General features: G+C 48.1%; 1 long non-coding RNA gene and 1 other non-coding gene across 2 annotated transcripts; one reads left to right on the top strand and one right to left on the bottom strand.

Annotated features, from left to right (window-relative positions):
* Positions 1-248: 248 nt before the first annotated feature.
* On the top strand, positions 249-3488 carry LOC144144679 (uncharacterized). The gene is made up of 3 exons (XR_013317308.1): positions 249-773; positions 1815-2455; positions 3120-3488. It is a non-coding gene; the product is annotated as an uncharacterized LOC144144679 (long non-coding RNA).
* Positions 3489-11743: 8255 nt separating this feature from the next.
* On the bottom strand, positions 11744-11821 carry Trnaa-cgc (transfer RNA alanine (anticodon CGC)). The gene has a single exon. It is a non-coding gene; the product is annotated as a tRNA-Ala (tRNA).
* Between the last annotated feature and the right edge of the window lie 12661 nt (positions 11822-24482).

Here is a 24482-nt window from a genome sequence, read left to right as displayed (position 1 = left end):
CGTTGATCTTATTACGCACTTACTGCCTCCAGTTGTGGAAAGCAGAAACGTACGTAATGTGTCTTATAGCGAAGGAATGCACTAGCCGGGCGAGGCTTTCTTCATTCATGCCTGCTTTTCTGTTTGACACCCCCTTGATGAGGCAAAATGCGGTGGTGACTTTAACCGCGAGACGGTTGACCGTCTCGCCGTTCACTCGTTTGCGCTCAATCAGCATACCCAGCACTCGGATCTTCTCTACACTCTAATCCGGGTAACCCATAATGTAACTTCTAAACGGAAGTAACCTATAAAATAAAGGTTACAATGGATTCATTTTGATGTTTTCTTTATCCCAGTCCGTTCTAAGGGTTACAAGCGTGAGGTTAAAAGCGATTTATAGGTTACAATAATGATTTATAGGTTACATCAACAAAATCTGACATGTAACCTCTACGTTGTAACCTATAAAACGCCCTGTAACCTCTAAGAGATGCTCGTCGCGCCTTCTCTCCCGGCGGCCGTTGATTTCTCCGTTGCATGACGGGATATAGAGAAATGGCGGCGCGGGCAGGCCCGGTGGCCGCGTTTTCGCGCCACTCGAGCTTTTTAACCGCTGTGATACCCCTACGATGAAGCGAGGATTGCTGTAACAAGACTTATTTGTCGGCGTGAGTCGCGGAGGCTGCGGCGCGCCCATTTGTGACTGGCAGCGCTTCACGGCCCGTTCTTCTACGACCAGCATCAAGTTCGCATGTTGGACCAATGCCCCGGCGCCAGTGAAAGCGAACTCGGTGAGTATATTCCCGTGACGGTTTCGGTGTTTTCATTGGATGTATCTTTTCGCTGGGGGCTTTTCAATTTGAAATGGCAGCATTCGAGAGGGATTTTCGTTACCTGACTGGTTGCTTCGCTGGACGTTTTCTGTTGTCCGCGACGGCAATTCAATGAAATCACGGGCTTGCGTTCGTTGCGTCAGACTAGAGCGGACGATCGGGCAAGCAGAGATAACGGCGCCCGTGACCTGCTTTCTGCTCTGTTTGCGCGCCTTCGTCATGTGTTGAGCGTTTTGTTTACGCTGTTCGCTGCATCGGGCGCACTTGACGAGTTATTGGACCATGTAATTGCCAGGTAGCTCTGTTTGAATAATTGAATTTTTTCCCATTAAAGTCTTATATTATCGCGCTATTCTCTGGGTATTATCATTTTGTTTCAGTCGTCAGAAAATGTTCATTTTTCTCGCTGCATATATTCGGAATGGTGTTCATTTTATTGGTCTTGTAGTAATATATCCGGATAAACACAAGGTGTGTGCTGCAGAAAAGTAGTCCACTAAATGCTGCCCGAAATTTCTAAACTCACTTTTGTCCAGCACAAGCCTCTTTTTTGTGAAAGTTTGCCTTACGGCACAATAAAAAGTTTTCGTATGTACAACACTCCTAATTTTTTTCATTCTTTTCCTTGAGTGGGTAAATTTGGTGTTAGTCATTTTGAGACAGTGGGCCATTTCCACCATGTTAAGTGGTTTATTATTCTCATTCGCACAAATCAGTCGTTTATTTATTCGCTTGGTATTGCAGGGCAAATGATTGTCTCGCGTGATCCTAGTGTAGTGCAGTAAAGCGACTTTACAGAATGGTGGTATGTATGAGCCAGCATGCAGGCTGCTTGATTGTTGTTTTTTGATGATACAGATATTGTGACGAATTACACAGAGACAGGTGCAGGTGTAAAAATGGGTTCTGCACCCTCATCGGATCCTGGCTGTTCAAAAAGTGTGGTTGCATCTGGCTACCTATGCTATGACTTATCAGCACTACTGTTTTTTCTTGCAGGCAGTGTTCCTTGAGCTGACAACCAGGACTCCCCTGCGTATGACACAAGTTGAAATGAAGTCTGATTTCAGCAGAAACAACGGTATGAAAATGCAATAACTACAACACATTCATTCAAATATTCTTTGTAAAGATGGCACCCAGGCCTGCACAGACAAAAGTATGATTCACTTGTAAAAATGCGAGGCCTTTCTTCAAGTGTTATGATGTTATATTTCGTATCTTATTTTGCCTCATGTTTAGTGACTCTTTCTATCAGTTCGTTAATACATGAACGTTATGAATTCACATAACGATTTCCTCAGCATGGAGCTTTGTAGTTTTTCAGCAACTCTAGCTATTCTATAGGATGCGTGGTTTTGCAGAGCCAACAAGAAGAACTCTTTTTCTAAAATAGCTCTGTAAGAAATCTCCAGTTGTTAGTGAGTGCTTGTGCTGTGTTCTTTTCTTCGTCTTGTCAAGTTTGAGGTGTTCTTTCATTATGAATGTATACCAACTGCCCAGCTCTAAAGCCTATTACATTTTAACCCAAATAACCCTTCGAGTCATTACACGTACAGACCTCCTGGGAATGCCACTTGAAGATCGGTGCAAGTTCTAGATGTATCCTCTCCCACAACACATCTGGACGAAGAAAAAATGTAAGTTGGCGATTCCTTTTTACTGATAGCCGAGGAAGAAACCACCGATAAGAACACTTTACTTAAATGAAAAACGTTTCGGCTTCCACGTGGGATCCTTGTTCAAAATGAAACTGCCAGTACAAGGGGGGGGGGGGGGGGGGGGAGGGGAGGAGGATGTTTAAGTACAGCCAAAAATGTGACGCAGGTGGTGTCAGCATCGTGAACGCACGTTTCCTGGGTTTAGTGCGACGTTCGCTCTGTTGCGTGTACGAGTGATTCCACATGAAGGCGCGGAAACGTTTTTGTTTTCTCTTTTGCAAATGTATGTCAGTTTATCTCGTAGCCCAAAGTTCATTCCTGTTCTGGGTGAGCATGCAGAAACATTTCGCGAGATAAACTGGAACACGGCACGATTAAAATTCGGGAAGGTTGGCCGGTATGACTATAGTGGCTTCGCGTTCTGAACAATGCGGCCAAATTACTCTGTGTAACGATTACTGAAATGATGTGAAATTATTAGGAAAGGCCGTAAATCACTCATCTGGTGTGGCCTTTCATTTCATTCTCTGGTCTCCGTCTTCATTTCCGTGCAATATATTTTTCGTACTTCACATGCCTGTGGTTTGGTGTGAGGGGCTTATGGTTGCACTGGATTTTGTTCTTTTTCTGAAATTTTCTGTAGATGGCTCTTCAAGGTGGGAAAATCCAAGTGACGGCCCCTAACATATATACCTCCATCTGCGGCAGCAGGGAACAAGCAGGGAAATCTTCAACGTGCCCTGATTTTGTGCCTGCTTGTGTACTACGTAAATTCCGAAGCTTATCTCTGAATTTTTCCAAGCGCCTTTTTTCATGCAGGAAACTATAGATACCATTAAAGTTTGTCCAAAAGACAGATTGCAATCGGCCTAGAAACTTGTTAGTGCTGCATAAAAAACGATAACTTGGCGTGGGAATCACAACTCACGTGGAACTGTAAAGATGGATTCGTAAAGACGAGTGAATTCCAAGTGTAATATTAGACTGAGTGAAACGGAGAATGTAGGGAACATAGCCACAAACACTGCTTTGTATGAAAAAGTGAATTTGTAATAAATTTTCTTTCTACTTTCCCACATTCTGCGTTTTTTCTGTGGGGAACCACGACAACAACGCTGTACTGGGAAAGTGCACCCCTGAGAACCATCTTATAAATGTAGCTCAAACTCGAATTCGTCTGAAATTGTTCAAAGGCAGTATCCAAACAATTCGGAATGCGTTGCATACATCCGTGCAAATATTGAGGCAAAGAATTTGTATATTTGGCCATGTTTGTGAAGCTGTTCACGCAACATTTATTGAATAGGTTTAATAAGGATATATGAATAAACCGATTTTTACCTGGAAGTCTAAAGCAATATAGGAAACACCATTTCGCCCAGGAATCCGCACTCGTCTAATACTCATTAAGGAACGATAATAACGTTGGGGTGGTTCGCAGCTTTGCTTTTTAATAAATAGCCCACTGGTGTTTCATAATAATAAATGTGAATGTTCAAAACTACCGATGTCAAACTTCTGGAAATGTGCTCCTGTTAAATGCGCAAATATGTGTGCATGTACTGCAATTCTCTTTTGATAATCATGGCCTTGGTTGTCAGACAATAATTTTTGGCTTAAGGCTATGTTATCATAACTTTGGCGTCCTTTTGAAGTATGCTATCAAGTGCATGTTTCCACTCAAGCTTGGTTTCACTAAAGCCTAATGTTGTTTAACTAAAGCTCAATTTAGCAAAAGACCTATCATGCATGTTTGATACTGGTTTCTTAAACGGCACAAAGCTGATGCAAACATCAAATTTAGTTATGCCTGTTTATAAGACTTAAGCGTTGCCAATACTCACGAAGATTTTTGGGTGACAACCTGGGTAACAATTATCGAACAGGTAATGCAATGCATATATATTAAGAGAACATTTTCGAGCTTTTTGGCACTGCTGTTTTAGGAATTGTAAAAGTAACTTCTCTTTTAGCTCCAGCCGTGTGGCCGGCAGTTTATTCAAGGGACGAAGAAAAGACACCCGACGCTAAAGTTTAGACGGCGCAATGGACAGCATGGTCGCTCATATCATCTTCCACAAACGCGATGTTTGTTGACCACGCGGGAAAGGCGCCTTCGCGGTGCCGCCACAGCGGCGCCGGCGAAAGCGCGCCGGGCGCGCAACATGACAGCTTCCAGGTGTGTGGCCTTGGACGGCGGTAGATGTAACTTATATAAAGGTATACATGCTGAAAGCTGCAAAGTAACCCATAACTGCGTAACCCTTACGTGTATACGTATATAAAGGTTACGAAGATATAGGTTACATTTGTACCTTATAAATTATAGGTTACAAAAATTCGAAAATGTATACCTCTATTAAGGGTTACCCAGCTTAGAGTGTACCCCCGGGGTCGTGTGACCGCCGCTCGCTTCGATCTTGATTTTCTCTTGCTCTCTCGCAGGATCATTGCCTTTTGCCTTCCTAGCTGCCCCTTTCGGTGGAATCACCAACAGCTCGGACTTGCTTGGAGAGCAGACGAGCCCGGACCCATCCAGCTGCTCCTCGATAGCGTCAACCGCCTCTTGCAATGCAACCTCGATGTGTCCATCGCTTGCACCTGAGACCCATAGCGTTATGTCATCGGCATAGATGGTGTGTCGGACCCCCGCGACTCGTCAGAGCCGCTAGGCCACCCCAATCATTACAAGGTTGAAAATAATGGCGAGATGACCGAGCCCTGGGGGGTCCCGACACTGCCGAGCTTCTTCTCTTTGAGCCGCAGGTCACCGGCGTTGATCTCGGTGCTCTGCCCCGTCAAAATATCCTTGATGTACGGCAGCGGGTCTTGAAAAAAAATATTGGTATTGCTGGGGCGTTTGTTCTAAAACCAACCCTGCGCTACAGAGGCAGAACAGCGACGCGCTTTTAGCAGAATTGGATAAAATAATAGAAGGAGCGCTTCAAGCGAAGCAGCAGGTGGTGCTGGGTGCGCATAGGAAGTGTCGTGCTTGTACAGTCGTCCATTGTCTCAGCTGGAGCAACGCTTTACCCAGTTATCGTCTCCTCCTGCTTTGGGTTAAGGTCAGCTGAGCCACAACTGCAGCATTTATTTTGGGCTTAAAGAAGAATTCAGGTAATCCACATTTTTTCAACCGTTCGTAGTCAAACGCTTTGAGGTATTCCACGGTAAAGTCGAATATTATGTTCCAGCTAAGCCTGTGGACGAGTGTACCCACAAAGGATCAAAATCTTTCCGCGCCAGCCGTTACCCCGGATCACGGAGTCTATTCTCCCACCGCGCCCCGGATGTCCTTTAGGGTCACGCTCATGCACTGCCCGCGTATCGTCAATAGGGTGCGCTGTTTAGAAAATACGGGGAGTCAGTTCGAGCAAGCAAACAATCTCACTGAATCTACAGGGCACCGATTACGTGAGGGCGGTGGTCTGATGCCTGTCTTTGGCCGACAAGAGCGGAAAGAACGAGAAAGAACCTTTAATGGAACAAGAACAAAGAGAGCGTTACATTATAACAGGCGAGTAACTGTAAAGGTATGACAGTATAAATATTAGAAAGAAAACAGTACAAAGGCAAGAGGTAAATGTTACAGAAGATACAAACAAGGAGCGGAACAATGGATAGTACAAAGTAACGGAGTTAACTAAGCGAAACAGTTCGATGCATTTGTAAGAGAAAGTCCCATGATATACACGACCGGGCCGGATGATGCACCGCGACCCGGAGGGTTATGTTGGCTACCTGTGAAGCGCTGCTTCGACGTAGGCCATGCCAACCGATGGCAGACACGGTGACTAACTAAAGTCCCTGGAGTACGTTGGGGTCCTCCACGGCGCGGGTCGCCGTTGGCGGTGTATACACGGGGGAAGCCGTTGTCACATCACGACTTCCAGAAATAACTGATTTCGTTTCGGCGTGGACGCTCTTTTATAACCGGGGTAACGCGGAGAAAAAGAAAAACACAAAAATGTGACACAAATCGTGCTCATGGGGATATTTCCCTTCTGGAAGCTTCGTCGTGGTTCAATACTGGTGAAACACTACGCGGCTCCTCATGGTCGCGATGCTGTAGCAGCTTATATTTTTGCTATTTACTTTGCACGCCGACGTTCGAGAATAACTATCAGAATAGAATATGCAGCATAATGATACTAAGAATTTATGCAATAATAAGATGTTGAACGCGGGAGTTTGTGACATCCACTTACTATGAAGGTGCTTGAATGGTAGTTAATGCTCGTGGAAATGAATTTACACTGGCCGCCGCATCATACTGTTTTGTCTAACGAGATTAATAATCCCTGACCCCGGCCTCCTTGTAAGGGTGCCGCTGTCAAGGATCTTTGCAAAGGCAGTATTACCTCAATCGCGTTCACGCGATTGAGAAAATCATTGCTTTTATGGGGTCGGATATTTCTGGATTAACATTTTTGATAAGTTTTTAAGCTAGGAGTGCTATCCGACCCTTTGCGAGGTAGCCCATCTCGCTCTCTCCCTGTAAGGGGTACCGGTATACCAATGCGCGCTGGTCCGTGGACCACGTGCGACGTGACGTAGTGGCCCATCCCAAGGGCCGGCGGTGACGGGCGCGCGCTTCCGTCTGGCCCGAGAGAGGCTGACTGGGCGCCTACTCTGAGGTACCGTGCTCGCACGCTGCTCGCTCTCTTCGTCTTGAGCGGCAGCAGTTTTTTCACTTCCGTGATGTCGGCGAACGTACCGGGAGTCTGATTTGCATGCACCCTCTAGCTTCGCGCTCCCTGCTTGCGCAGGTGATTTGAGTTGTGATTGGTTGCTCAGTCAGTCTGGTGGTCGGTCCCGGTCCTATCCGGGGCCCACCAGCCGCAGCGCTTCAGTGGCTTACGCCACTGGACCAACAGCTGCTGATTACACGCCCTGCGCGTCCGTCTCTGTGGAATGAAGCGTACGGTCGGCCGGTACCCCCTCCCTGCCCCAGGGCCAGGAGTGTCATATCAGGGCTGGTTGCTGTACCGTGGAATAACCGGAATTAAATCCACTTCTGAGGACCTACAACGTCTTCTCGGAGTGACTGCGCACGCGTGGCGAGGGCCGCCGCTACCCTTTACGGCTTGGCTCGCTCGATCCCATGGTGGACACTTTGGCAGGCTGCACTGCATTGCACAGGTGAGGCCCACAAATATTACAATAAAGAACCTTAAAATGCTACCTGAATACTGAAATAATTGAGGCACCTAGAAACGATGCAAACACAATAAGGCAAAGTTAGCAAAGTTTTCGAATTTTAATGAGGAACAGTGTACGGCCTGTGCTGCGTATTTAAGAACAGGTGAAGAATGCAGCGTTTCCCGAGCACACAGTCTAGGGCGCACATTTTCGGCGGCGATGCCGAGAACAGGAAAAACGTCAATTACCAGGAACAGTAATTACGATCGGGCTCGCGTCCCTGGGATTTTCTGGTAAGTGTAAGCTATCAGCCTCGGTGGGATCCTGCGGCAAATCCAAGCTGCTCAACTGTGCAATGCCGCATACTATGGGCTACATGAAAGTAGTGTGCTTCTTGAAAGACGAGACACTTGACACTGTCCGAGAGGACGGCGCCAGATGTGGCACACCGCTCGGCAAACTTGTTCGGGTCGATTCCATCCCGTTCACGCCTGCCCAATTCTAAGCCATATAGGATTACAACGCGGATGGAGTCTTCCGCAGAGGTGTCCTCTTCGACGTTCAACTTGAAATTAAATTGCCGTGCATCAGTCCGGTGCTCGCTGGCCGTTCTCGTCGAAAAATCTAAGCCTCAGCTGCACGAGCTTCATCCAAATCACCTTGTTCCGCCCGCACCAAGATGTGCTGGTAAACGGGTGGTCTTAGCTAAGGGTCTGTGAGCCTCATGACAACGCCGGGGAACTCCGTGTCCATTGCCATGTGCTTACACTCCTGGACGAGCCGCATGATGACGTCGAATTCCTCGTCCGGGTTGTAGGTCCAGGCGTCTCTGAGGCTGCAGGGATCAGAGGGATCCCTCGGCCAGTTGTTCGCCTTGTCGCCGTTGGGGCTGAGGAAGCCGGAAGTTGGAGGGAGCATATTGAAAGGTCGGGTGGCGACCTACAGCTGCTCTCTGGAGGCAGTGGCTTCTGTGCGTGCAAATGGCACCATCGTCTTTCTCTTCGACTTGGCCCCTTTCAGATGACAGTTTCCTACATCGTAGTTGAGAACGTGAACTCATCGACATACGAAAAACTCGTAAAACAAACAGCAGATGCGTAATGGCGGTGTTTCTGCTATATAGCAGCACTCTCCGTAAGCACAGCGTCCTCGATGCAGCGAAAAGCAAGAAAAATAAAAGGACGAACACTCCACGGTGATATACCTTCCAGCTCCAGCTTCTGTACCGCTATGTGGTTATTTCGATCCTCCAATCGACGATATCCCTTACGGCGCGCCTAAAAATGGCCGTTTTTAATCTGGGGAGCAATCTCCCGTTTCGGCATTTCCAGTGTGTGCACGTGTGGGATCTGGCCTCTTGGTGTAACAGATAGCCTTGCCATTTTTGGTCACTCCCCGCGTGGATATGTCGTATATGTCATGTGGACGAGGTGCGATGTTGCGTTGCGAAATAGATACGAGCCAGGCACTTACGGTACACGATGAAGAAAGTTAATTATACGGAGCGACATACCGCTTAAACCGACGTAATAGCTATCAAACCATCCTCGATTGCCAAAAAAATGCGTAGAACTGAGCCAAAATAACATTTTGTAGTAACGAAAAGAAAATCACGGGTCTCGCAAAAATTTGAGCACTCCTGGGGCTCGACCTCAGATAGGTCGCTCCAAAACCCACAATTAATCAGCAGGATAATGAGGCCGAACAGCGGGGCTATTTAAGCATTTGCTCAAAACAATAGGAGTGGTCAACGAAAAGCAGTAGATGGAACCGAGTGTGTATAAAAAAGGGGCCGGCTTGCATCCAAGGGCTTGTACTCACTAATGCGAGCTTGTACTCAATAGTGTGGAGTCCCATCTTCCTTGTCATCGTCATAGCGATGACAAGCATGATCATCACCACCCAAAACCGTAAACAAGAGTAGAACGTGCCCCTTCGTGAGCGCGTATTCTTTGTGTATGACTGCTACCAGGCATTAGGCACAAGCTCATCGAAATACATCCTGTGATCTAATCGTTCTACTGGCCCTCATCAGTTGTTGCACCGTGACACACGTGAACCAACCATGAAGTTGACTATACGGAGCGGCCAATGGAGTTCTTTATTATTTATTTCTTTATTCAGAGATTACCACGCATTGCCCGAAGGCGCTGCAGCAAGGTGTTACAGCATGGAGATAAAAAAATCTTCATTTTTACAGCATACTTGCGCTTCAGACAACTTGCTCCACTATTTCTTGGTTCGAACAAAAAAAATGGTTAAGCTAGAAGGTCCGTCCTAGTACGCAATTCCTTTATTTTAATAACAAGGTTCGTTCTATATGAACGGAAATGATGTTTGTTAAAGTATTTTTTGTTCATTCCTGTTTTGTTGTGAAATATCTGAAAAAAGAACTTTAACCGCAATTTTCGTCGGCGCGAGGAAAGCAACTCCCACCCAAGTTCGCTTTTCATTTGAGTGCAACTATTTCCCCGCTTGTACCGTCCGTAGACAAACCTAGCCGCCCGGGTTTGAATTTTCTGTAGTTCTTCAATCAGTGTGACTTGCGAGGGATTCCATACGGCACAGGCATAGAAAAGTATAGGTCTAATATATTTCAAGTAGGCCGTTTTCTTCATAGTTTTACTATGAAGTTTTGTGCAGCCTTCGTCAAAAGAACGCACAGTAACCTAACAGTGTAGCAGCGTGCGCTCAGCTCAGAGGCGTTCGTATGTTTGTACAGCGAATAAGCGCAATATATCGGAGTCAAAGTTGTTTGGTTGACTGCCACGTGTGGGGCATCCTCAGTGCAGGAAGCTCTTCGTGTGTGGATCTGTTTCGCCTGGTCTATATTCAAGACGTTGTTGATGAGCTGCTCAGCCGACCCTCCCAGTGCCCAATTGAGGAGTTGTGAATTGCGAACGGGTTGGTGTGTGTCGGCACTTCCCCACATGTGATAGCGACTGCATTTGTGAAAATTTACGATTTTATGCGTATTGAGAGCCGTGTGTACGGAACGTATTAATATACCATGAAGAAGCGTTTTTATCTAGTGCTATCGGTGGACGACCATTCTAAAATCTGGTAGTTGGCTTTCAGTTTCGGGTTCGATTTCGAGGGTTCGACCACCAGGGTGCAAACCTCAGGGTGTAAATGTGACGTCAGTCTGAGTGAATTGCTCTTTGGCTTGGCTCTTCAACCTCAGCGCTCGTATTGTTCTGTCAACCCTCCGGGGCCGTCGCCGACGTAACACCACAATAGTTTAATCAGTGTCCAGCCCTATCGAATACTAATCTCGATTTCTTCACTTTGTTGTTACCGCCTGCAGCAACTGCGCTGGTACGGTTTCGTCTCAGCGAACCAGAAAGAAGGCATAATTTATCGGGAATGGCACGATCGAGTGAAGTAAGCATATCTGAGAAGCTACTGAAGACGATCTTTGAAACCTGCATTTGTTGAAAAATTACGCAAGGTTTTGTTACCAAAGTAAGCTTCAAGGTGGGCCGAGTTTTACGCATTTATCACTATTTCCCAAACATTCTGCATTGTTGGCTTTGTTTTTCAATGCTACTAGCAACCCCCCACCCCCACCCCAATGCGTCACCTTAGGTACAAATGTTCAGTAGCATTTGTTTAGCCTCGAAAGCAATGCTCGTGCACGGCCGTAGCTTCAGGTTACCTAGAGTCGAGGGAGACGCGACAAGAGGGACGGTGGCAAGGAAAATTACGGTTTTTGCAACAGTCTGTCGGAAAGGTCGCAAAATATAAGGTTGCGCTGTACAGCATTCTGGCCTATGTACACCGGAAAAAACGTCACCGTCATTTGATGAGGGACGCGTAGTTGATGTAGTAGTTCATTATCGGGCGCGCCCTGTATGAAAACTCGTAGTAAAGACCGGACTTTACACGCTGGATAAAGTAATTTCATCTCAAAATATTGTGCGCGAGAAAGCACTGAGGGTAAGCACAAGTGCAGATACGGGTTCCGCCTCACCCATCAACCCCTTAAAAGCTCAAATTGAACAATCGAGTGGTAAAAGAGCGAAATACTCGGTTCTGAAACAAAGAATATGTTATATGGAAGACAAAAGACAACGTGAAGTAATGCGTGCTCTTTCGTCTAACAACTCAATAAATTAAAAAAAATGGAGCTGCCGGGGTTCGAACCCGGGGCCTCTCACATGCGAAGCGAGCGCTCTACCACTACCACTGAGCTACAGCCCCCCCCCCCTTTTTTTTTTCTTTATTACCGGCTTGGTACAGTGCACAAAAAACAAAACAATGACACATGCCTCCACACAGCATAATGGTAAAGAAAAAAAAAACTTTAAACAATGACACATGTCTGTCACAACATAATGATAAAACCCTTCCCGCTGCTACGGGTGGCGCGTGTTAAAAGCGTACACTCCCGAACGGAGGCAGAGCACGTAAAAGACGAGTACATAGAGGCGTCTCAATTCTCAACGCTTGTTCGATGTCAATCATCGATGAGAGCGCCAGTTAAACCTAAGTATGGCCTTCAAGAGTCCGAAAAGGCGCAATGGATTGCTTCTCCCCAGCTAGGCATTGGAGGCTAATCAGGTGTACGCAACGACTGAACGCGCTGTGCCCGTCAGGCTAGTCTAGGGCAAGCAAGCGCGCGGCTTCGGAGCATGCTGGCGACATCTGTTGAGAGCTGCTGGGTTCTCTAGCGATATCTTGCCATTGCGCGTGCGTGGATCTCGGACAGGCTGTGGCCGGTCGTCGTTCAGCTCGAGTCTCTCAAGTTTGCAGGCGGCACCACCCAAAACTGGAGCTTTTTTTCTGCGTACCAGCCTCCATAGTTTTTTCACAATATACACTACTCAGGATCTGGCCCTAGCGCCTATGCGGCTCATATGAAGGCCGCCGGAGTCGTCATGGGCCTTCATTATACCATGCGCTCTCTTTAGTTTCGTCATTGGCTTGGATGGAAACGTTTTAGTGGTGGTATATGCGAACACAGTGCCATAAAAATGCAGCGAATGGTGTGTCATTATATAGCCGGAACATAAAACAGGCTGTTTTAAAGCTAAGGAAAGAGGACGTAAAGCGTATTTTTGCAGAATCGTTGTGCCTACTATTTTGCAGACAAAGCTGGTGGTTAGCAATAATGTGAAAATTTGAGGGGAAACTTTTTAGAGGCTGTGATTTTTTTTTATTTCACCATTATTTAATAAATAAATCGTATGAAACGTTTGGAAATGTTTTTGAGCGTGCATACAAAAACGTCGCTTTCGTAGTGCAGCGGTGCACCGACCATCAGCTACAGTTTAAAAGAACTTGTTGCTGAGCGAGTTGCTTCATACGTGAAGAAAAAAATTCGTGCCCTTTTGCTATGTGAAAACGGATGGCCTGCAAAGCTGCATACCCTCCACGGAGTGCACGAAACAAAGGACGTCTGTTTGTAATATGCGGATGAGCATACTTCTCAGCCAACTACTTGAATGAAATTTGAAAAACTGTCTATGTCCCTCCCGCGTCGTAGGCATCTTCTGTTTGTGTAACACGCCAACACAATCCACTCTACCACTGAGGACACCGGAACGGTCGCATTTGGCTGCTTGACGGCCACGTTTACACCTCACGCCAACACCACGAACATGTCATCAGTCAGGGCGTGGAACCTTCAGCTGCGCGTGCCCCCCTCCCTCCCTCGCTCCCTCCCTTCACCCAATACCAACCCGTGCACGCATAAATCGGCAAGCCGCCATGAGCGGACATTTAGAAGTGAAAGACACTACCGAACATGTCACTCTCAGGGCCCTTTCAGCTGAACAAGTGATATTGGCCCAGGTCGGCATTTCGAGCGGGCCAGTTGCTGTTCATCCGGGAGGGATTCGCAGCTACTGGACCAGCTGGAACTTCAGACGCAACGACGGCGGCCGCAACTTTGCGTTGTTTTTGCGCCCATTCACGCTTCCGTTCGGGTTCCCGCTTCTTCAGCTTCCGCTCTTCTTCCTTCAAGCGAACGACATGCGTCCGTCCCATAGCGGAGGCATCTACCTTTATTCTAGCGCACATACACGTAGGTGTCCTTTCCGCTGCCCAGTCGTACGCACCTCCTTGTCTGTGCAACACACCGACCCAGACCCAAACCGTTCAATTGCGGAGGACAGCTGACAGGGTGCACTGAGCCATGAGACTCCCACGTTTTTATCTCCCACCACCACAATGGGAAGGTCATCGGTAGCGGCATTAAGCCCTGCAGTGAGTGCGTGCCCCCTCCCTCCACGCCCAACTCATGAACGACTAAACTGGCAAGCGGGGATGAACGCATAATTAGGAGTGAAATATGCCGGCGCAGGGATAAGAATGACGTTATATGCGACCAGACTAAGATCCATTATTATACTTCAGCCCGAAGAGCTATGACGAGCTGGTCAACGAGGGCCACCGACGCGACAATGTCGCTCTGAATGGCTTTCAAGCTACATAATTAGGTACTCACGCCGGTGTTCCAATGGGGCAAGCTGGTTTCAACCGGCGGGTTCCCGCAGCTAGTTGGCAAGGGGGGATTTGCGGCAGCAACCATAGTTTCTTAGTAAGTATAGTAGAGAGGAAACAGCACCCTGGAATCCATGCCGTCGTGGGGGTTTATGGGAAGACCCCAGTGTCTGGCTTGGGCTTGGCATGACAACTGGATTCTTAAGCGGTTTTGTGGATTTGCTTTCTTCACTATACATTAACACGTCTACGAGCTACGAGGTAGCCGAAGTGCTCCCTTTTCTGGGGTAACCGTGAGCCGTGGCACATGTGTGCTTTGCGAAAGAGTAGGCAGTGTGTGATCGTACCTAACGTTAGTCCTGCCGGAGTGAAAGGAACGTATGACTGAGCGGGTAATAGGCCGCCGCGAAAGTTGTAGCTGACTAAAAAAAGAAACCAAACGTACTTCGACGAAGACCAGGTACACAAGATACGGGCGCCTGCGCAATCCATATCACGCCTTCGCCCACGACTGCTTAACGCCACGTTTTCCTTTTCCTTCAGGTAGGAACCAACCCGCTCAGCACCAGGTTTTGTTAAACTTACAACTTTGTTAAACTTTGTTAAACTTTTTTAAACTTTTGTTAAACTGTAGCTGACGATTAAAGCGTGTGTTTTTGCAATAGTGCTTTGCAATAAAAAGAAAACATGGCGTTAAACAGTCATGGACGAAGACAAGATAGGATGGGTGCAGGCACTCGTATCTGTCGTATCTGGACTTCGTCGAAGTACGTTTAGTTTCTGTCTTTTTTTTTCCGTCAGTCACGCGTTCCTTGGACTCCGGCATGACCAACTTTAGGTACGATCACGCCCTGCCTGCTCTTTCACCGAACAAGACGTTGTTACGACTCACGGCTACCACAGAACAGGAAAGAATTCGGCTTCCTGGAAGCTTGTCATGCCAAGCCCAAGCCAGAAGCAGGGGTCTTCCCATAACCCCCCATGATGACATGGATTCCCAGGTGCAGTTTCTTCTCTAGTAAACTGACTAAGAAACTCTATGCCAGCCGTAAGAGATGACACTGGGGATCAGCGCGTAATTTGACGCCGCGCATTACCACTCCAGGAAGATACGTAATCGCACAACAGCAAATTCGACCGAAAGCTCTGCAGTGAATTCTTGCGTCGTTCTTTTCGTTTGGTACGAGTGAGATTTAGATGATTGGGGCTAATCGTTTTACGCGATTACATAAGTTCCTGCGGTGACATTACACCGCGTCAAACGACACATCTATCCGGCCTGTGGCCTGGCGTGTCACTATGGAAGGCTAGCGCACTTCTTTGCTGGTGGCGTCTGCAAATTAGAGTTTCCCATGTTAAACGACGACCGGCTCGACCACGGAGGTAAGAAACCTTTTCTTTCCTCCATGGGCGCAACCCTTTGTGAGATCCACTTACGCCCAATGGCAAGATATTCTAACCCAGCAGATATCAACAGATGTCGCCAGCACGCTCCGGAGCCGTGCGCTCGCTTTCCCTAGACAAGCCTGACCCGCACAGTACACCTGCTTCTTTTTTTAATAAAGACGATAGTCTCTAAACGCAAAAATTTTGGCCTGTCTGTATGTCTTCCTGTCTGTCGTAAAGCGACTTTATTTGTCTCTGAAGAGGTTTATTTGTCATCGAAGCAGATACATAACATGCCTCGATGGAACTATGCGTCAGGTAACAAATACACACTACAAAAGAGAAACACACACAAAAACAACAATCCAGAAATGGCTGCCGCCGCCCTACATACCAGTTCTAACATTTTCTACCACGCTGGGTACAATATATAAGAGTGGAAAGTTAAGTTGTGGACAAAAGCGAACAATAATTTCAAGGTCGAATCTCCACGAACGTTGCTAGCAGTACTACCGTCACATGTCGTTACAGATACACACATGGTAAAAGGAACACTGTAGATAACTATGTATCGTATTTAGTCTTGTTACAAGGCTAATATTCTACAATTCGAATCAAAAGTGCTCAGTTCACCTTGATGAAGCGGCACGACCAACGCATTAGGAACGCCTCTTACCCCAGCGTAGCGAGCTCCGCTTCGAGGCGTTCGAACAGACGCGTGCGCATGTGCAGCAACATTCGGAACAGCCTTGTGAGACCGAGACCCGAGTGCCGCGACACCAGGACGCCTCCATACAACCAGGGCCCCCACACATAACAGAAACTTCACTAGGGCATCGCGCGATTCTGTGCGATCCCTTACATCCTAGACAACATCGTCCAAAACGTCCTTGCTACTGAACACTGAAAGATCGCGTGTCGCAAAGTTTTATTCTGTCCGCATTGAGAACACCGCGCTGACGGTGTTACGCCCCACGCTGTCAAGCGGTCTCTAGTGGACAGAACACCCCAACCACGCTCCCACCCGAAATCTTTAACGTCCGCTGTGGGTACCGAGGAAGTAAGTTGTCACCAGCGCACCTTTTTAGAGCACGCTTGCTGCTCCACAGTGAGTTCCGCCACAGCAAGTTGTTCGCAAAGTTTGCTTGGGGTAGTGTACGAAATTTGCAAGTCTGCAATTTGTGCTAACAGTTCCCGAAAGGTTTTCGTGATGTCAGCGCATTACGGCGGCGGTTCCTCTGCCAAAGGGCCGATGTAGGGTTCACTGTAAAATACGCGTGGCGGTGTGCCTGGAAGTAGTTTAAAAAGCTGCTTCCTATGTAGTCCCGGTTCGGCGCCAGATCTACAAGCAGCGTCTTCAAGTATATAAGCAGCTTTTTTTTTCAATAAAATCGAGTTCGAAGTTCGGCACTGTGTTGTGTGTTACGTGTTTCTTCTTCGTCTTTGATTTAGCACCGAGTAATTTGTTCAGCATAAGGTACTAACTCGCCCACATCGAGCTTTTGTTATTTCAGAACTTATTAAGAACTTACTCTCCAGCTTCCGCACTACATTGCGGGGTGGTGAGGGGGGGGGGGGAGCTATGCGCTCAACATAATAAAGAGCGGAAGAAACGCATGCTTTAATTACGAAGTTGGCTCCGTGAAGGACCCTTTAAATTGCGCAGCTACCGATAGGCGCTTTTTGGCCTTCTTCACAATTCCAGTTCAAGTCTCACACGCCGCCTCACCCGAGTCGCGGTACGTTACACCAAGGATTTTGACGGCGGCGATCCACTCCACTTCACCCCGAAGGTCGGACGTGAATGCTTCGAACCGTGTGCCAGACTCTTGCCCCAGTTTATTTGCGCGCCAGACATCTGGCTGTAAATGGAATAGCGCCGTAAGAATGCGGTAAAGCTGCTGTCATCCCGCAAAAACTGGGACACGTCGTCTGCGTGCGCCGACACTTTTACCTGAGCCTCTCCGGGAAGGGAAAAGCCGCGTGTGTCCGGGGATTTTGCCACGCGTCTAAGAAGAGGCTCGATGGCAAAAAGTAGGGCGGACAGTGGGCACCCCTGCCGGATCTCGCGCTGCCTGTTCGACACCCGCTCACGACCGGGTGCCAGGCTACAAACCGCAATGGGCAGTAGGAAACCGGCAAACGCCGGTAGACTACGGGCAGGCAGCAGGTCGTCCAGGGGCCGTGGTTCGCGCGGGTTTGTGCCTTAAATGTGTTTTTTACCTCAGCAGGAATTGCTTCAAAATATCAGCTGGCCTATTACCTTTTTACCGTTCATCTGTGAACCCAGGAGGACAATTTATAGACAACTATTGGAACTCTCGAAATTTTCGTGAACAGTTGATTTGTATAGCAGGGACTATGGCCCTTTATTGGTGAAATGGAGTAGCGAGGTGCGCATTGGCTCCAAACCTCTCTAATCAATAAACCAGTTAAACCATATTGTCGTCGTTGCGTCTTTCATCCGAAACAAGCGAGGCGATCGCCTAACACTCTCTCATGGCCGCCATGTACATACTGTAAATACGTCGATCTTATCTTCTGTAAATAGATCCTTTCACCATCAACCACGGATCATTTCAATTGTGTTGCCGCCACGTAACAATATTATTGCGAAAAGATCAATTTTGTTCAGCTTGATATGACGGTGGAAAATAAATGTTGAATGGGCGGGTGACACGAGTGAAGCCAGGGGGCGTTGGCACGATCGATTAAAGAAGATCAGCCACGCTCGCGTGCTCGAGTTTGAGTGTTCCATAACCACCACGAGAACTGGACGTCTGGTTCCTGCTTTCCCCGTTTGATCCGTCATAATGCCTTCGCATTACTTGTTCGCAACTATTTTCAGAAAGTCGGCGGTGCGGAGGCGTCACACACCCGTTTACATGCCTACAATAATGAATAATATGAACAGCTTTGTTTAAAGGTCGAACTGTAAGTTTGGTTTCGCTAATAAGCTGAAAGTTTAAAAAATTGACCACGCAAACCTCATTCACGCGACCTCCTGCCTTCGCATGCACTATGTGGAAAGTGGGGCACCTTGAGTGTCAGCGATTAACAAGGCTTCGTCTCACCACAACTACATTGTAGTGGTGAGGGGAACCAAAATGCAGCTGTAGGCGCTGCGCTTACGTCAAACAACCGCCCAGCTGTTAAGTTGTGCCGCGCAGGCCGCCAGTTTCAACACACGCCCTCATTTTGTCCGACCTTTATCCTGGGAATGTTTTACCGTCCGCTTGGTGTGTTTACACATTCGAAGTTTTATTGCGTTGGTCTTACTGGGATTTATCGGGGCACTCGCTTCGTGTTTTTACACTTTCAAGTTATTTATTTCGTGGCTTGTGACGTGAGGAGTAACTGAATTTTTGGCGGTCATCGCGCTATGTCGGTCGTGCTCATAAATATATATTTTAGCTACTCGCCCTGCTGATAACAGCACCGCCTTCATACGCGCAATTCTCGTCCTCCAGAAATTGCCTCATTACCCCCCGACGTTTCAGCTGATGTAAACTCAGATTGCTTCTCGCCGATGAACCATTGAACGTCCGTGTGTCCTGGATTTCGGCGCGCGTTAAACATTCCCAGATGCTCAAAATTAATATGAAGCCCCCCACCCCCCTGTTACGGCGCGGCGCGCCTTATCGCCTCTGTAGCGTCGACGTGTTAAGGGAGACTCACCTGTTAACATTCATTTGCGACATTAGACTGCATGACCCACGGCCTTAAAAACAATTATGCACTAACACGAAAAGTTTTGCAAATACATAGAAATGTGCACAATGGCCTTGTTTGCTTCTTTTAGATATACAGCACATCTTTACTGAAATAAAACAAACAAGAAATGCATATTAGTTTATCTAGGTTTTATTAGATGGCGCTGGCGATATGCCATTCGCGAAATGTATTTTTGTTTCACTACTGAAGCGACGTATTTATAAAGGAAGGAAACTAGGCCGTTGTGCACATTCCTATGTATGTGTAAAACTTTTCGTAGTAGTGCATAATTCTTTTTAAGCCCGTGGGTCATGAATTAGTAAGTCGCACATGAAAGAAAACAGGTGAGTCCCCCTTAAACCCCCACAATCAATCAACCGATGAACTTTGGACGTAGCCTGTGTCTACAAAGCGAAAGCTGTAAATGGTCCATTGACCGAAATGGGAAGATTGGCGTCCGTAGCGTCGGAACGTCCCCTGACCTCTGATTGGTTGCGACACGTTTCACAACGCGTGCATGTGCTTTAAAAGTAACAAAAAAATAGCAGTGGCTTAGTTCGGCTATGCCAGAATATACGTAGCGTTAGCTAAGGTTCAGCAATCCAATCCATTCCAATCCAATCCAGTCCAGTCCAGTCCAGTCCAGTCAGTGATCCTTGCGCATGCGCAGCACGGCTCTCCAGGAGCCACGTGAAACGGCATCACGCGGCTCCGGCGCAGCGTCAGACTTGGCTACTGCGAAACGGAGGCGCACAGCTGGGCACGCGCCTGTGCCAGTACGGAGGCGCACAGCTGGGCACGCGCCTGTGCCAGTGCGTCTGCCGCGGCTATGACGTCACTCTGGAATGCGCAGATCGGCGAATGTGCAGACCCAATTCTCTACTCACCCGTACTCCGATTGGATACAATCCAATCCAATCCAATCCAATCAAAATTCAATCCAATCCAATCCAATCAACTCCAATTCTCCTCGCGCTTGCGCAGCACGGACCTTCGGGGTCCACGCGAAACTGCTCAACCTAGGCCAGTGTAGCTTACGCTACAAAACACAAGCCCGCACCGCCGTTCCTTAGGCAACACTTGGGCTTCCGCAGAGAGAGAGAGAGAGAGAGAGAGAGAGAGAGAGAGAGAGAGAGAGAGAGAGAGAGAGAGAGAGACGGTGTGCAGGGGATGCAGCGGCCACTCTTCAGCATACGCCGGTGAGTTTCATAGCACGTGTCAACGCCTAGGCAGGCGCGGAGAGGGGTAATGGGGTGGCTGCAAGGGCAGCGCGGCCTGTTTCATAGTTAGAAGAACTGCCAGTTGGGCTTGTTGGTACAGATTCATGACTGCAAAAGCGCTACTTGAAAACGACGACGAAGGAAGAAACACAACACGAAGCGCTACTATCAAATGGAATTTATTGTGAAAAACGAACATATATATATATATATATATACACTTCAACCATTCATACATACATTACTGAGTAAAACATCGATAGCAGACAGCAGCAAATAATCACAAGGCACGTGGAGTACATACCAAGATTAAGCACAATCAAACCCCTTCCAAAAATGAAACTCGATATCATGTAACTGTAAAGATGGCTGGCTGACACAACTAGCGCCTTCCTTCCTAATTTGAAAAGCTTCTACGATCTCCCTTGTTGATCGCTTTGCATGTTTATCCATGACGGTTGTGTCCTATAGTTTTGGTTTACACTTTTTTGTGCACTGTTTGCAGTGCATTGCCAGATGTGAGTACGGTGCCCCTTTCAAGGAACTGTGATGTCCGCGAAGGCGAACGTGCATCCTTCTGACATTAGCGGGTGCGACGGGCGCAGCGGCCGTTGTTCAGCGTCGGACGGACACGGCACGTGGTTGCCGCTCTCCCTGGACATGTATACGCCAGTACACCGAAGTGGAACTAAGCTAGCGGGACCAGGGGAACGCAGCTATGGGAGCGAAGCGAGGACATCATGCGCAGCGCACTCGGAGGAACACGCAATCGGACACTTAGACTTTGGCGTTCACAACTCGGGAGGAGTGCTTAACCTTGGAGCTTTACTTATTACAATAGTACGGCAAATGTAACGTCAATGTAAGCACCATTGGCTTCCATTTTAAGTGCACAGCACTTTAGGGGGCCGCCTTGTCGTTGTAACTCGTTCGCTGTCACGATGTATAGCCACCCCCCGCAATCACGAAAAATAGCGGCGTAGCGGACCCGAACAGAGCCCCACGGCGTAACCGCGTAATACACTGCGTTAGAAATACAAGCGGTTTATATAGTTATAACCGTTCGAAACTCCTGAACCGCTGACACTTGTCATAAATTTCCCCATTATGTAGCGCAGACAAAACTCCAGGTACGTGTCAGGCAAAATCTCTGTAATTAACCCGCAGCCCCGGCATTCATTTAGTTAAGAATGCTCGTGGGGTTGGTTTTTCGATAGTAAGAGAAAAATTAGTTGTGGCTTAGCTCTACTACGCCCGGATATGCGTAGTGTGAGCTAAGGTTCAGCAATCCAGTCCAACCCAGTCCAGCCCAGTCATGTCCAGTCACTGCTCCTCGCGCATGCTCAGCACGGTTCTTCACGAGCCACGCGAAACGGCTATCAAGCGGCTCCGGTGCAGCGTCAGACTTGGCTACTGCGCAATTGAGGCGCACACCTGGGCACGCGCCGGCGCCAATGCGTCTGTCGCGGCTATGACGCAACACAATCCAGCAAAATCCACTTTCATCCAATCCAAACCAAGCCAAACCAAGCCAAGCCAATCCAATAAAATCCAATGTCCCTCGCGCTTGCGCAGAACGACCCTTCACGGCACACGCGAAACTGCTCAACCTCGGCCAGTGTAGCTTACGCTACAAAAAGTGGCCGTGGAAGACACACGTTCAGAACTGCGCAGTGAGGCTTCGGCTCGTGGGAGATGAAAGCAAGCACAAAACGAATAGAACTCCCGCTGGTGCTGTTCCAGGCAGAGGGCATGCTCGCACTTTGAAGGCGGGAAATTTGAATCGCGTTGGACAAACGTCTGTCCAATTCATCAACAGAGGAGAGAGACAGGGAGGGGTGAGCGCTAGCGGTGGTAGCAATGAGCGGATAACGGCGCCACTGCCCATTATGGCGAATCACTGCCCTGCACTTCGGACAGCTTTCGCCTTGAGTGAAAGTGCTTTAGTTTTTTTGGCATCCATGGGAAACATATTTCGCCAACTTTTTTTCACCAAGGTTGACGAGTTTCATGCAGAATTAACTATCACTATGTAATCTGGATTTGGTTACGTTAGGTTAGGTATAACTTTATTGATGCCTGGAAAACGACGCTTTTTACTCGCCGCGACGCGGGTCTGGCGTCGACCAAGGGTTTGCAGTTACTCTGCACAGCGCCAACGCACCCCGTTGCCGGGTCGCCTGGTCTGGGTTTTTCGAGCGCACACCGGGCCTGCTGGACGGCCCAAAGTTGAACGTCTTTGTCGTTTTGTCGTTACTGCGCACTGCTTCTTGGAGTTTCGGAGGATACGTCCTTGACTTCACTTCATCTGGAAACCGGACAGAGCCCCAGAAGATGTTCCACTGGTCTGCCAGACCTACTTTACGTACTTTCCACAGACCACTGAAATAAAGTCCTGGGTGTATACCACGTGCAGCGTTGCCGGCGCGAGGATGGATCCGATTTGGAGCTGCCGTAGCAACAGGGCCTCGTCCCGGCTCAGTCCTTGGTGGGGGTGTGGCATCACCTGTCGAGCTGGGCGGTAAGCCTTGGTGATTTCGGTGTAGCTTGCTAGGCGGTCTTTGCTCTCGAACCACCACGGACGGTCGGTCTCGGTGGAGCGGAAGGTAAGTGCACGCGCGCCTCCGAGTGAGCCGTCTCGTTGTGGTTGGACAAAGTTCCACACTCGCCCATGTGCGTCGGGAACCACATGATGCGGACTTCTCTGTCTTGAAGCTTGGTCTTTCCGGGGATGGCGGCCGCCTGGGTGCACAGTCGACCCTTGGCGAAGTTGCGCACGGCGGTTCTTGAGTCGCTGAGCATGGCGCGACACTGAGCCTCGGAGATCGCCAGAGCGATGGCGACCTCCTCGGAGTCCGTGGCGCCCGTGCACCGCACGCTTGCTGCCGCTGTCGTGGTACCCGTGGAAGCCTTGACGGACACCGCGACGAAACCTTCTCGTTGGTACTCCGCCGCGTCGACGTAATGCGCGTGCTCGTCCTTGGCGTGTTGTTCGACGAGGGCCTTGGCCCGCGCCGCTCCCCGCTCCTGGTTGTATTCTGGGTGGACGTTCTTGGGGATCGCGTCCACTCGTATGTGGGCCCATGCATACTCGCCGATGTCGTTCGACTTGTGGCCCGGTGCTGGATTATTCATTGCTTTTCACACAGATGTCCTGTATTCTAATGTGTGCATATTTTATCTATGTTGCACACTCTTCACCTTATCGGTCTAAAACGTGTGATCCGGATTGTAAAATAAATTAGACAAAAATTGTAATAGTTTGGGCCTCTCTTTATTCCTGATTTTTTATGCACCAAGAGGGCGTACAAAATGCTCTCCCGAGTCATGCTAATGCTATAAACAAGAAACATGATTAGAACGCACTGGTATAATCGGCCAGCCGACAAAGTGTTCGTAACAAGCGAAAAACAAGAAATGTTCGCAAGTTGTAACCCTGAAATACATATCTCAATACCAATTTTTGCAACTTTAGCATCAACGAAAAAAAGAATTTGCAACTTTCTCATTTCTTTTTTTCGTTTTCGTCATTAAATCACGTCGCGTTGCTTGCCCCGCCTGCAGCCGACGTAAATGGCCTTGCTGCGAACACGTAAAAACGCCCAATTTATTCAAAACCTGCATTCGAGGCTACGCCGTGCATAATTTAGGGGCCAAGGTTAAAGTATCACTCAAATGAATTGTTTTGTCTGTTAATGGCGGACACCCTTTGGTAGCGGCAATGACAAGCCATTGTTTGGCCAAAATTATAGGTCAACTCCTCGAGTTTCTGTTTGCGTCCGCAAAGTAGTTGGACCCCCATAAGAATAAGATACATTAGTGCTAAAGGATCCCTGAGCATCAGTTAACCAGTAAATCAGCGACTTTTTGATAGGCTGCAAAATAAAAGACGCAGAATGAAATGTGACCGGCCGTACGCCAGAGTACGCGCTCTTAACGTGTGGGCCTCCGCTTATCAGTTGAAGCCTTCTTTGGTTTTCTTTATATTAGCTGAATAATTCGTACATGCAGGGCAGTCGATATGTTTTTTATCGTCCGATACAAAGCACCCTGAAAGAGACGTAGTCAGCGCATCAGTCTCACATACTGCAGGTCAT

The sequence above is a fragment of the Haemaphysalis longicornis genome, unplaced genomic scaffold (assembly GCF_048455015.1).
Source record: "Haemaphysalis longicornis isolate Haplotype H1 unplaced genomic scaffold, Haemaphysalis longicornis Haplotype H1 scaffold_7, whole genome shotgun sequence".
Taxonomy (NCBI): domain Eukaryota; kingdom Metazoa; phylum Arthropoda; class Arachnida; order Ixodida; family Ixodidae; genus Haemaphysalis; species Haemaphysalis longicornis.
This window is presented reverse-complemented; position numbering and strand designations above follow the sequence as displayed.